Genomic DNA, 15,043 nt, shown 5'->3' on the forward strand with positions numbered 1-15,043 from the left:
CTGAGCTTTGTGTCCCAGGACACACACTTTGGGCAATATGATCTCAATCAATGCCTTTTTTCTCCTTTTAAAGTGTCTTATATCATGGATACTTACAATGTCATGTCTTTAAATGAAAGGAAATGATGCTGTCATTGAAAATGGATCTTCAATAAGATCACAAAAGAAAATGCAAATATGTCTTGTTACACCCTACTGGCATTTGAAATTGCACTTGGTATCTGACTTATTAATTTCTTTTTGTAATGGTTTAACCTGTATAAAGAAGCATGTGATTTCTACCATTTAAACCTTATCAGTAAAATGATCGCTATGTCTTTTTAACAGAAAATATTCTCTTCAGATTTATGACTTGCATCTGGCAGAGAAAAACTATGTAATTTATACAGTTCATTACCACAAATGGTAACAAGAATAAGAACCACAGCAGCCCTTAGGTTATTACAGAACAAATTTGAAACTAGTCCTTGCTAGCATTGGGCTCCACTTGGGAAAAAATATTTGGTATTATATATGTGTGTGAAAGAGAGAATTTGCGTTTCTATACCCTGCAGGAAGTACACATCAGGGATGTGCTTTTATATGTCAAAGAAAAAAAATAAAAGATCAAAATCTATCTTCAAATATTCCTTCTGTATTTCCATGCCTTTTAACTAGAAACCCTTGGGAAGAGAGATTTTACCATCAGTGGTCCTAAGGCTCTCTCTTTCTCCATATAAAGACCACATCCTCAGGTGCCCCACATGGAGGATCAGAACGGAGTTGGTTCAGTTAATTCAAATTCCTCCATGAAGGGTACTGATTATCAAAACTGAATCCATTGTGGTTTTCTCTGCATCAGAAGCTCTGTGGGTTCTCATATAAAATGAGGAACTATTAGATAGGAATATCAAATAAAGCAGAAAAAATCACAATTAAAACTCTTCCACTAAGTTATGTCAAGTCTTAGGTAATATAAAATCAGCATGCATATTTCTGAAATTTGGCAACCTAGCAAAAAAATGCAGAAAGGCTTTCAAAGCACAAGGCAAGTAGACAAAATAGTATTTATTAGTACATAATTTCATAAACTAGGAGTCTCTAGTAAGTTCTTTCCCCCAATTATGATGCCACACTCGCCCACAGCCAATAAACACACAAAAGTCTCCAGCAGAGAATGAGTAAAAGTAATTAGAATAGGTGTTTATTCGGCTGGGAAATTAGAAGGGAGACTTTAGGCTATACATTGAAAAGATGCCCCCAAGTGTCGCTGGATTCTATGAAAACTTAGAAGTAGAAGCAAAGGTCCCTTTACTATTCAAGTCCAGTGAAACAACTTCCAGCTACATTCGAGGAGAGGGTGAGGCATATCAAACCACCCCAGTAGTATTCCAAGGGACAAAGGGCTAACACACAGTACAGTGAACGAGCGTCCTTTTGAGGGAGGCCTCCAGCAGCCCATTAGCCTCCTAGGCCAATATGGAGGTTAAAGACAGAATTCACACATCTGATTCAGATTTACTATACCCACGTCATGTAGCATCAGTACCAATTTTCCAAGGTTTAACACTGACCAATATTGTTGTGGGGCATCTCTCATATGCAAACAAGTTTTAAAAGCTGGTGCCTGTGTACAAGAAGTCAGCTTACAGTAATCTTTTTACTTAGAAAACTGGTCCAAGTACGAATAAAGAAGAACTAACACTTCATCTTGATCTCTTCTTATAACATTTATTCCTTCCTTGTACAATCGTGTTATCCTCTCTCCTCTGTTCAAATGGGAACTCCTTGTCAGAAGGATCCATCTCTGATTTTCACTTTAGGTTTCTCAAGCTCTACCACTTGTCTTGCCCAAAGAAGTCTTCAGTACATTGTCAGTAAATTAATGAATGAATAAATAAATTAAAAAATAAATAAATTGAGGACAGAGATAGATATAAACAAGGAGTCTCTAATAAGTTCAGACATTTACTCTGAACACATTTTCCAAGTATTTATAAACTGATAGGGTCTAATTTAACCAAGACTTGGGGTACATAAAAATTTTATTTCATTAAAATTTGTTTTATTTCATCATGAATGATCTATATAAGCAACTGAAAGCACAACCCATTTTTATTTTCAATACTAATTTCCTTCTTTTCCTATTACTTAGAATGTATCCAATATTTTAAAGCTTCATATATATTCTAAAGTCTTCTCTTTATATTTCCAAGGTAGATAACTATTTTTAATTCCCAGCAGGAATCAGAAGGATTGGCTAATAGTTACTGAGCACTCTTCTATCTAGACATGAGATGTTTTAAGTGCACTGTCCTACTTAGTACAGGACAAATACATTGAGTAACAGCACAATTTAATAATACCACATGCACCATATGCCATATGCTGCTTCAGATATTATTGTCTTCTCTAAGCCTTCATTGGTTTTCTATTTAAAATTTAGTAAAGTTGCAAAATTCTGTGAATTACAGAATCATTCTACGAGCTTGTTTTTTGTTATTTTAGAAGCAAGTGGAGACTGTGAGTTCCTTATCTATCAATTATGGACAAACAACTTCTGCCTGGTCCCAATGGTTGGTGTTATTTTTAAGCAATTTTAGTCTTATTTAGTACTCAAAGGAACAAGGGCTCTTGGAAATAGTAATGTCAAACACCAGTGGTGTTTAGACAACTCCCATACCCAAGCACAAAAATACTTGTCCTGGCAAAGCAAGACTATGAAAGAATAGAGTGAGAACTTGCTTACTGGATCCCTTAAGTCTGGGGAGAAATCTATACTCTGATTTGTTTGCAGCAGTGGTGAATATTTCATATACATTGAGAAACTATAGTGTATCAAAAACATGAAGTATAATTTCTCACTTGGGGAAAAAAATTGATTCCTTTATACTGTGGATTTGTAGTTATTACTTTTCTTTAATATGTCATCTCAGGGTTTAATTGTAGTATATGTTTCTTTGATGAAGACTAGGAGTTTCATTAGACAAGGTCCCAGGTGAGCTATCAAGTGTGTTATTAGATGTGCTTTGACTAAGAAAGTAAGAAGGCAGATTTAGAACAACTGTAAGCATTCAAATAATTCTTGTTACAAGAAAGGCTAATTATGAGGCATCTTTTCTGTTGTTTTAAGAATGCCTGAGAGGAGGTAATGGTAAAGATCGTTTGTCAATGGAGTAAGCCTGAGTTCTAGGCCCCAAGGCAGCTATATAGTTCTCAAATACACAAACACATTTATGAGAACTTCCCTCTTTCTCTCCTACAGAGTAGGTGCTGCTTGTGTGGTTCTCTTTTACCTGAGTGTTCTACACCGAGAGCCACAGTTAAATGTTCCCCAAGCATAAGGGATGGGACCCACCATTCTATAATATATGCAGTACAACACACACATTACAGTGACTCAGAGTCAATCAGAAGGAACAGGACTCTGCTTACAGCTCTGATTTTAGCAAAAGGCCAACCTTCACCGTGTTCATTTATATGTCTCTGTTAAAGGCTCTTTTAGCCCAAGGGTCTTTTCTTCTCACTCATACCAATTTCCTTTGAGGGCCGGCCTTCCGTTTCAACTGAGTTATTTTGATGATAATGTTTCCTTTAAGATGATTATTTGTTTAAAGTTCAAGCTAATAAAAGTAGCTTATCCTATTAAAAATATTCTGGAGAGCAGAACAACATTTTAGGATGTTAATTGCTCATGTTACCAGTCATCCATGAAACATATGCCAAAAATGCTCTAAAAGGTTCCAGAATGTCTCCTGCAGCTATAAATCTTTTACAGGTACAATTATGTGGAAACAGAAATAAGAAAAAGTGCATCCAACATCTGGAGTCAGATGGTTTACCGAAGTAAAATTACAAAATTAAATTTAAATGAACTTCATTAAAAAGGGGAGAGGGATCCAATTTAATATGGACATTCATCATGTCCTCATTGAAGTTTCTTCTAGCACCGGAAAAAGACAATAAAGTCTGAATACAAAAGTTGGATAAAGCCTCTAATGGAGTGTGAAAAGATGACCAAAGAGACACAGTCAGGCAGAATATATTCTCTTTTCTCCCTGCTATTTTAATGACATAGAATACCTAATTGTTTTGAAAGACAGTATCAATCAAGAAACTGACCTTGGAAACTTATCCCTTTCAACCGTCTCTTCTGTTTAGAGTTTCATTGTACATATTTCGTCACTTAAGGATGGTGATTACAAGGTTTGGTTTTTAATTCAGTGATGCATGATTAAAGACTCTAACAATATACAGTCAAATATAAAAATGTAAAAAAGGTCCAAACAGGAAAGTGTTAATTTCAAATCACCTGTCCTTTGGTTTTTATTCTCTGAAAAAAAATCAAATTAAAATATTGATTCCCTTTAGTATTGTGTTACTGAGTTCTTTCCGCTCTTTGATCAGTTTCTGTCTTCCTAGTTCCTAAACAGTCTTCTTAGTTTTGTTCTATGCCTATGTGCTGATGAAGAAATGTTAAGAAATAAAATTACATATCTATAATTCCATGAAAACAATGGAATTTTATAAAGTTGATTGACAGATTCTAGAAAACACAGTCAATGTTGTTTGGCAAGTTTTCACCCCTTGGTAGTCCTACATACCATGGACATTGCTAGAAGTTTTGTGTATGAAACTTTATGCCATCATTTGACACCCAGATTCCCACTGTGTCATCTTTCCCTTCTTTCCCGTAAATATTTAGGTTTGTCACACACATCATTAGCACCTTTCCTTCAGATCCCCCTTATCTAAAAGAGAGACTCCTAACACCTCCCTTTCCCAACCAGAAATCTAATATGACACACACTCACCAGTCAAGGCAAAGGGGAGGGAAGGCAAAAAATGCTTAAGTGGAAAAAAGGAGTGAACAGTTGAGGAGACCAGAAAAACAGAAAACAAGAAAACTAAGCACCTGAGGCTAAGACCAAGGAGCAGATGCTAAATAAAGCATTCTCAACGCATATTTATTGAGCACCTATTACGTATAAAAGTGTGCTGAGCACTTTCAAATACATTAGAGCAGTTAACACAGTGATCCTGCAACAAGAAAAGAGGATAATAGCACTTCTCTAACTTCCTCAACATTGAACAGCTCCGGTAGTAGTAAAGCAGAATTCAAAACCCAGCCCTTAGATGTCACATCCCACGCTCTGCCACACCCACTCAGAAACCGCAGGTAGTAGGAACCATATTAAGGGAGACCGGGGAGTATAAGAAGAAGATTGAATCTGATCTTGCAGTGGGGGTAGAGAAATAACCAGTGGTACAGGTGAGAATGAATAATGAACAATTTTAACTGTTAAGAAAAGTTCATTCATCTAAATCATGTGTTCTTCACTGACTCATAGCATCTGCTTCCCATAAAAAGTACAAAAATATCACACTTTAAAATCCTTACACTATTTCTACATTGTAGGAAAAGAAGAGAAATAGCAATTCTATCGTTCATAATAATCCCAATGGTACTGATGGTCTGTGTCACTAATTATAATCCCATTCTATTCATATGTATTTCATACATATATATTTTATTATTTCAGAGAACTGGATAGCTGCTCCTGCTCCTAATGCCACAAACAGAAAACAGCTTTCCTTTTCAGAGGTATTGGGCCTGAGGCTTTAAATTTAATTACAAATTGCATATCAGTTCCATAGAGTGACTGACCATCTATGGTGCCTTCAAAAACCGTATGTTAGCATCCTCCCCAAACAATCTTGGTTTTAGGTCTCTTAGATGCAAAGAGGAAAAATTACGAGTCATTTATGATTCAGCTGTGGTTCTCAAGTCAGCTCTGCAAAGACAGAAGGTGAGGACAAAGGAGATGGTCACCAGAACTTGCACAGCACATGCCTTCACTCAGTTCAGAATGCAGGACGTTGAAGATAAGCAAAACTGTGGGGTAACGAGTATTTTAGAGGAAGCACAGATTGAGAGAATGCAGTATTCTAGAGAAAGTGGAGGACACAGTCACGTGGACAGTTATTCCTGCACTTACTGCATCAGGGAATAGAACAGGTTGGAGAAGAAAAATGGGGGGAGGGAGGGTTTCTAAGTAGGTTAGTGGGAAAGAGTTGGAGCAAAGATCACAAAAGAAGGCCATTAAAGTGCAACAATTAGTTCCACAGTTGAGTCTGTATCTGATGGGCCAAATAGTAAAACATTCTGCAGAGAAAGGAATTTAAGGTGATCTTCTGATCAAAGATGAGCTACTGGGTTCTGTAATGATGACTTGAGGGAGCCAGCCTGCTCAGTGTAAGACCACCTCACTGAAGACCACTGATGGCTCAAGTCAAGAGTATCTGTGTGTTCTGAGTCATACCACTCTTCTGGACAAGTGACCACTCTTCTGAAGGACAACTGTCTCCTCAGCAACAGTCAAGTGGGAACCTCAGAACTCCTCACATTCTTGGAAAGGTCTGCCTCACCACTTTTGAATCTTGCACTCAACACACTCTCTGCCTTCAACACTCACAGTCTCACCACCACCATCTGTAGTACTAGCAGGACAGCTATCACCAGGCCTCTGCATGTCACTTACCATCATCTCTTCTCCTCTCTCCTCTAATCCCTATAGGACTTTGTACACTACTTGTTCTGACCCTGGCCCTAGACCTCCTAAAACCCTTTCCTGAACCCTTGGTGACTTTAGATCAATTGCCAGTAAGTCTACTCATTCTCAACTTTCTTTGGAAACTTCTCTTTCACTTTTTGCACTAGTTGAACTTGGCTCTCCTTTAACGCTGATTCCACTGAAGCCCTTCTAAGAGGTAGCTTTTTCTCTCATAGATCCCTATAACCAAGGAGCCTGAAAGTATGGTAGGTGTCCTCCTTGCTTTGCATTACTGCATCAGACTTTTCTCTCTTCTTCCTCTATAAAATCCCAGCTTTCACATCCATGCCATCAGGTTAGACCACTCTCTACTGCTGGTGCTTCCTCCACCATTCTCCACTTCACTTCCCTTCCATAAACTGGAGGTTTTAGTGCCTAGCTCATGATCACTCTCTCTAATACTACTCCTATTTATTTTTGGTCATTTCTGAATCCAATGGGATGATCTTTCCAGTATACTGTTCTCTCACTTCCTGGACTGCCTCTCTTCCAAAGGTCTTGTCAGCCATCCTTCCCGAGCCACTCATTTCCATAGTTGCACCCCTGACCTTGTTGTTACCAATAACTTCAGCCCCTGCAAAATCTCAGTTTCAAATATTTCTTTCTCTGATCATGACCTCTTGTCTTCCCACTCAGTCCTTCTAACACCCCAAATCCTACAATTCTATAACCCCACAAGACCTAAAATCTACTCTCTCAGTGTTTCTTAGACATCTGCCCCATGATATCCTCTCTTGCCTCCTTTCCAGCTTAAGTTTCATAGAGAATCATTATAATCATATCCCACCTTGTTTTTCACTTTGGTGAACTTTCCTGGTGAAATCATAACCATCATTGAAGTCATCAGGCACTCACTCTATACCTAAATTCATGCAGCCCGATGCATGTGATATTTGGTAGATAACCAAAAGAGAACTTGCACGTGCTCTCACTGTCACATCTGCCCTCCTCTCCACATCTCTCCTGTTACTATGGATAAGTTCTCCGTCCTCTTAGTTAGGTCAGCTTCTCCACTTAGGCACAGGATCTTATCCTCTCCTCTACTACCAAAATTATTACAGCATGCTTCTTAGTGGTCTCCTCATTTATCCCTTCCCCCCCACCCCATGTGTCACCTCCTACAGTCCACTCTCAACATGGCAGCCAAAATAATATAAACATAAGTCTGTAAAAATATGAGTCAGGTCAATCATGCCACTCCTCTATTCAAAACCCTCCATTGGCTTCCCAATTCATTGAGTAAGAGCCAAGCCTTCTACAGCATCGGGGCCCTACAGGATCTGGCTCCACATTGTGTCTCTGATCTCATCTCCAACTGTCTCTCTCTCTTTCACTCAGATCCAATCTCAATGGCCTCCTTGCCATTTTTAAAATATGCCAGATACTCTCTTCTCTCAAAGCCTTTGCTCTTACTGTTCTCACTATCTAGAAAACTCTTCCCCAAGATGTCTGCACAGCTTCTCCCTAGTTTCTTGCAAATCTAGTTTCAAAAGATCTCTACATAGAAAAGCTTTACTAGGCCATTCTATCTAAAATTAAAACCCCTAGCCCTGCAATGGTTCACATCTCCTTCTCTATTTTTTCTCCTTAGAATTCTTCTATACATAAAATATACATGGGTGTACAGAATATATAATGCTATACACTTTAGATTTGTATCTTGTTCATTGCCCATCTCCTTCATTAGAAGGTAATCCACGGAGGCAAGGATTTATCTGTTGTGTTTACTTCAGTACCCCCAGTACAAAAATGATGCCCAGCAATGCCTAGTTGGTGATCAATAAATATTTGCTCAGTGAATGAATCAACAAATAAATGGGTGTATGAATGACTAGGGAAAGACTAAACAGTTATAAGTGTCTTTCACATGGAAAATTAATATTTAGAGATATCTATTTTTATTATGGGATCTCCTGTTTATGAAATCAGGATTTTAGAGGGATCCTAGGATATAATAGTTGTCATTGTGGTGCCATGACAATATAACGATATAGCTCATTGAACAACACAAGAAAACTGAGAATTAAAGCAAATCCTTGAACAATTCTAAAACGATGATTAGTCTTAGCAGTAATTGTCACTCCTTAAGGCAAGGGATATGGGATATTTGGTAAATCTTGCCCTTTTAGGTAGCCTGTAAAAGTTTCACTTTTAATGATGTGTACTTCCTACTTTCTCAGACATTCTCTCTCATTCTCTGTCTCCCTCCCTCTCTGTCTCTCTTTCTCTCTCATACACACACACACACACAAGTGTCCACACGTACCCCCCGTATAAGCAGACAGTCTAAAAGACAATGTACATGACCAAGGGATGGGATGTCAAAGCATGTCTTCTTGCCTGATATTAGGATGAAATCATGGGATGCTTACACATTTTACATTTCTCAGCTCTCCTTGCCCTCTACACTCCCAAACAAAAATTGAAATTTTAAGTTTTTAAAATGTTTTCCAGGATCATATTATGCCTTTACAATGTATTTTTATAATGTATCTTTAGATAGTTAATTAAAATTTTTTGTGGATGGTTGATAAGACACCAGAGAACATATTATTAAAAACTACTTCTCTCCTTTCCCCTCAATTCAGTAGAATTCTCCAGTGATATAAAGACTGCCTTTTATCAGAGGCTTTCCATCTATCCCAATTTTCCATAAGTCACTGTGCTCTAATGACATTTTGTCGGATGCAAAACTTGAAAATAAAAGAAGAAAATTCACTTTTGACTTTCTTACACCAAAAATGTCTGAGTGATAGATGGAACTGTTGTAGATATGGCGGTTCTCTGGTTCCTGTTGTTAGTCATGGGTTATTTTGATCAGCTACAAAGTAATAGTGAGTGACTGGAATACAAAATACTTGCAGTTTTCTGCAACTTCGGTGAAATGCTAATGAAAGTCCCTGAGATTTTAAACACCCTACTTGTTTTTCTATCAATTTCCATTGTTTTATGATCCAAGTACAGGAGGGATCCTAAGGAGCCCCCTTTGCTGATTACATGTCACTCCGTTTTGGGGAGAAGCAGAGGTCAATGATTGAAAAGAGAAATTACTTTTTGAATCAGGAACACTGCAAATAATAGAAGTATCCAGATCAGCAGATCTCAAGAAAACTGGTTTGTTGAATTGTTAGTAGTATGGTCTGCTGTGATGAGTAAAAACTACAGTTTTCAGACTAATTGGGTCAGTTATAAACACATGGAAATCTGGATGGAATATCTTAGGATAACATTTCTCATAATTAGCTTTATTCCTATCTTAATTCTCTTTGGTTACTCTCCCAGATAAGACTCAGAATTTTATGATCCAAAGAAGGTTTAAGGTAGGTTCTAACACGAGGACAAAATGAACCATATCCAGGCTTGAAGAGACCATTAGTTACTTTTGTTCTCTGGGGAGATTAAATTAGTAGAAATGAAGGTGGGTTTTCATAGTCAGAGAAGGTACAAATGATGCTTGCATGCAGTTGGGGACCTTGGGGCCCAGGAAGAGGATGGTAGTGCACATACATAAGCATCTTCACAATGGTGAACTTTGGATAGAGTTCAAATTTTGTCCCTAAAAAAACTAAATGGATGATAATCTTGGTCAGTATTTCATAGGTCAGCCAATTTCTCTGACCCATATCCACTATGCTAACGTTCTCCTCCAGCCCTCTGGCTAAAAATTTGGACCTTGGACCACTATATTTAACTTCATCCATTATTCATAGTCCTTCATTGCTTCTAACATTAGTACATGAACTGAGAGTTCTGTAAGATTTTCTATAACATGTGTAATTGTTGGAATTTCCTGTTTATTATCTTGGTGATGTTTTCCAACAATTATGGTTTTATTCTTAAAGGACAAGTGATGAACACTTCTTTGCAGGGGCAAAAACTATGGTGTGTTCAAGCAAATTGCGTTTTTTGACCCAAGATATTTTCCTTCCAATTCATATTGATTGTCTACAACATTTGTAATGAAATGGAGTCAGAGAGTAAACTCAGGGCTATGGGGTGTATTTGTCTTAGAGATCAAACACTTAAAGCAGGATTTATGGAAGCAGAGGGCTGTGGGTCAATAGCTAAAAAAAACCTGGACTATAAACAAGGAAAGGACTTTCTGAGGTGTGAAGGAGAGGAGAAAGGAGACTGGAGGGGGTGAGGAGGAAGATAAGGGGCAGGAAGATAAGCAGAGAATCTGGTTTAGTAAAAAGTATACATCTGAAAAGAATTAGAGAGAAGGAGGCCTGAGAAAGGCTGATTCACCTCAAGGATCAACAGAGGCCCTTTCCTCTCCGTCTTGCTGACAGGGATTGTATTGTAAACATTTCCTTCATTCTCTCCCATGCTCTCCTTTTGGAGTAACTCTAGGACACTGAAATTTGGGATCAGTGCAGCATAAACATCAGAGACAGGTTCAGATGCAAGTCAGAGACAGCTACACAATTGACTTTTGCTGTTATCATAATTTAATGAGAAAAATCAAGTATATTAGAGCTCAGAGCCTTTGTTCAAAGTGAAAACATCTGTAAAGATCTATGAAAATGCTATTTTGACATAACTTTCAAATCCCGTGTTATTAATAAGGAATCAACTGTCTACCAACACTAAATTCTGTGTTGTGATTTTAAGTTCCTCAAAGTGTTTCCATTTACTATTTCATTTTTGGATAAATCTACAGAGGAGTACAGTGAGCACTAACCTCATTCTACAGATTAAAAACTAAGGCCAAATATTTAAATGCCTATTTAAGATCCCAGAGGCAGGAGAAGAAAAAATCTTCTCTAGCTGAGTCAGCTATGATGTCAAGTCTTCTGATTCCTAAATCATTGCTCTTTCTACTAATGCCACTCTGCATCAACGCATTCTTCTCCAACAAGCCCACCTGGCTGGCACAGTGCTCTCGTCCTGCAGAGGAGGCACAGGATTTAGGATCGTCTGGCTCTCTACAGAGATGAGGAGCTCCAAGTCTAGTTTCAAGAAAACCTTCCCACATCCCCAAATGGCATAAATCAGTTTAGCATGACCTAGCCGGTTTCTTTGCTAGGCTTTCACTCTTGATAACAAAAAGCATAGTTAGATACACAGAGTTCAGATAAAACTATGACTTCTGTGGTCCAGGAGTGAGTTATTAGATGGACCACTTCCACAGAGGTTTACGGTTTCATTAAGCCCAATCACATGCATGTTTCTCTTACTAATTTTTTTTTTTTTTGTCTCCTCAAATTGCTCAGCCTTGGGGATTTGAAAAAGCCCTGTTCAGTTTCACTCTGGCCCTTCTCATATCTGAGAGTTAATGACTCTTTAACTAGGATGTTATCTTGAATTCCATTTATATGTGAGAGACCATGACTTACGTGTGGGAATTAGATTTTAGTGGTAGTTCCTAGAAAGCACACATAAATCATGAAGTAAAACATTAAACTCAAGTGCAAAGTAATTTAATTTTTAAGAAGAATGTGGTATTCAGATAAAAGAAACCGTAATGTTACATTCATTTACTTTTATATGTATAAAAGTGTGGAGTTGTACTGTCAGTTCCAGGTATCAGTTTAAGTAAGCACCTTCCAGGCTATTTCACAATCATTCTTCCATTGTTCCATAAACAGATGATGTGAATACAAGCTGTTAAACTAAAAGTTACCACAATAATATAGCTGAATAAAGCAGCAGGGGTGATTTGAGAGGAATATACTTAGAAGACCAAACATGAATGTTAAATTGCCAGAATATACCCTTTGAAAATCCACAGATATAAGGCCATGTCTGGTATACAAAAAAGAAACAAATAAGTTGGCTAAAAGTCACATTTTATTTAATGTACCACGGACCTGCTACAAGGTCACATGAAAATGGGACTCAAATTGTGTAGCCAATACACTAAAATGGTAGCCCTCAGAAAACTGAGTGTGCTGAATACAGTCTCATCCTAAGAAGATCTGGCTCACTTTGAAGTTGGTAACGGAATAGGTATTATTACTGAATTTAACCTCTTAAGTTCAATAATTCAGGGTCCCAAGAATCTACCCGGGGCTTCCATGATCATGTTTGACTCCAGTTAACCACACCAGGGAGTGGAAGACTTCCCTTTTTAAAACAATCTTCTAATAACACAATTTGCTACCCATCTGTCAGCATCTTCCCATTATGACTATCCACATGGTTGTGCCTCTGATGGTAATGAGGGTCCAGTGTATCACCATCAGCATCAGGCATCCTCATTTTTATGCAATCTCTTATTGACTACAGATTTGGCTCTTTTGAAACTCTGTCTCTGGACCCATATTAAAGGCATGAGTACCTCCTAAAGTATTTAAAACAGAATCACTTTTCCCTTCTTTCTCCCCAATGATTTTATACTTTGCGTCCCTTTGTGCTCTGATAACTACCTCTCTTCTGGGTAGACAGAGTTTCATGGTTCAAAACGAAAACCATTTCTCCCACTTGGTCCAATTGTACAGAATAAATTAATTTTGATATTAGTTTCCCTATTGTCAACCATCCCAATAATACTAAGTTCAATGTTAATGGATTATAGATTTCTCTCGTGTTTACTGTGGTTTTGCAAGGTAATTGAATAGAGAGCTGTATTGGTCAAAAAATATTACACCTAAACAACATCAGTTTCATATCTAGTGCAAAAAGCAAGAACTCAGTAATATTTAATGTTCTTCATTGCTATATCTCTAAATCTTACCACTGCAAGCAAATGTGAAAATCCTTAAATTGCTGGCCTCAGTGTTCCCATGTCAACTGGCATATGCTCAGGTTGGAGATCCTGCCAAAAGTCAAAGGAAAACATTTATAAGACAGAGCCTGATGGATGATTATTTTAATCCTGCATGTCCAGCACTGCCGGCAAGCTTGGTTTACGAATGCCTGCTGCTGCTGCTTTAATGATAAGACCTCTTAAATACAGCTGAATGCAGGGCACCAATGGATTTTCTTTTTTTTTTTTTTCCCTGCCCTAACTAGGAAACTGATTATTGATCTCCACCTGGATGTTCCTATTGAGAACAAGCCATTCATGAATATAAGCAGGAAGAAGAATGGTGCGCTGCATGGGTAGTTTTAATAAACTGCAATAGGGACATAGTCTCTGTGGGAAAAAAGGAAACAATCCAATCTTAATGAAGCATGTGCTTACAGAACTGAAAAGTCTGTGGGCATTCTATGGGCCAAGCATCAGACAGTCCAGGGCACCTGGGCTTTGACTGAGTGCCATGTCAGAGTGACCCCAAAGACACCCTATGCTCCAACTCAATGGAAGCTTCCAAGCTCTCTCTATCACCCTTGAGATGAACTTTGAAGGCTGGAATGGAGTGATCTTGCTCTGACCACACTACTAGGATAGAGGGATCTGAACCTAGAAGCTGCTATATAGAAACGAAAGGGATGTGAGCCCATTGGGAAACTCAAAAATCCAAAACCTAAAGACAGGAGGGTAAAAAGAAGCTGAATGAATATCCCCAGGAGTTCTCTGAAGCTGCTGGAAAACCAGAAAAGCCTAAGGTCAGGAATAGACAGTCCACTGAGCTTAACCCAGGGCCTGCACTGCTCAGCGGCCTCGGGGGTTCTAGGTCATTCACTGGTAGGAGGGTGTCTGGGGCAGGTATTTCAAATACATCTGAACAACTCAGCCTGATCCAAAGTAACAGATATCCATCCACTTGTTTATCACAATTTTTCTTTTTTTTTTTTTACTTTCAGATCTAAGGTGTTTTAAAGTTAGAAAATGTCAGACTTAGTAATTCTTACATGGGTTTGGTTCTACCAGTATTTGAGTGTGTGTGTTAGCTTGTTTAATGCTAAGAGGAGATATAACTTTTATATTCACCATTTGCTAAAGTATTTTTTGGAATAATACACTTAATATTTCTATATTAAAAGAAAAAACAAAGCAGGACTATGGAAGTAATTCTTCAATACATGCAATTTTGACTGTAAAAATAAGAGTATACACTAACGAAGCTTCTTGAAAACGAGGGTCACAGGGAAGACGTCTCCATACCCGACAGAGTGCCTATTGTGGAGGTTTCGGCTCCTTCTATGTCAAGTGAGGGGAAAAAACATTTTGCTTGAAAAATGGAAAATTACAAGCTTTAGCATAAACAGTTATGTTTTATGAAAATAGTTATGTTTTTCAAATACGCTTTCTGAATTCTTCATTACTTTAATGTTTCAAAGGCCAACAAATCACTTAAGATAGAATTATCATTAGATTGGTATTATTCAAAACTGAAAATATTTGGGGAACTTTTGAGGAAAGCAGTTCCCAAATGTGAGTGTGCATGAAAAGTACCCAGAGAGTTTGTAAAAATTCATATTCTTTGGCCCTACTTCCTAAAGATTCTTAATCAAGAGATCAGGGATGGGGTCCAGGACTATATATTTTCAAGGAGAACAGAGCATTCTAACGTACCTACCCCAAAGATTCAATCCAAGAGCTAAGGAGTAGAGGCCACCTT

At 37.9% G+C, this 15,043-nt stretch overlaps 1 protein-coding gene across 15 annotated transcripts in view; it reads right to left on the reverse strand.

Annotated features, from left to right (window-relative positions):
* Window positions 1-15,043, reverse strand: part of SEMA6D (semaphorin 6D) — a 571,496-nt gene that overhangs the window by 360,396 nt on the left and 196,057 nt on the right. For 9 of the 15 annotated variants that reach the window (XM_070271619.1, XM_070271682.1, XM_070271587.1 and 6 more), the window contains exon 2: window positions 13,273-13,353. The exons of the other annotated variants lie outside the window; for them this stretch is intronic. The gene's annotated coding sequence lies outside the window, so the exon portion shown is untranslated. The remainder of the gene's footprint in view (window positions 1-13,272; window positions 13,354-15,043) is intronic. 15 annotated transcript variants of the gene reach the window in all.

The sequence above is a fragment of the Equus caballus genome, chromosome 1, assembly GCF_041296265.1.
Source record: "Equus caballus isolate H_3958 breed thoroughbred chromosome 1, TB-T2T, whole genome shotgun sequence".
Lineage (NCBI taxonomy): Eukaryota > Metazoa > Chordata > Mammalia > Perissodactyla > Equidae > Equus > Equus caballus.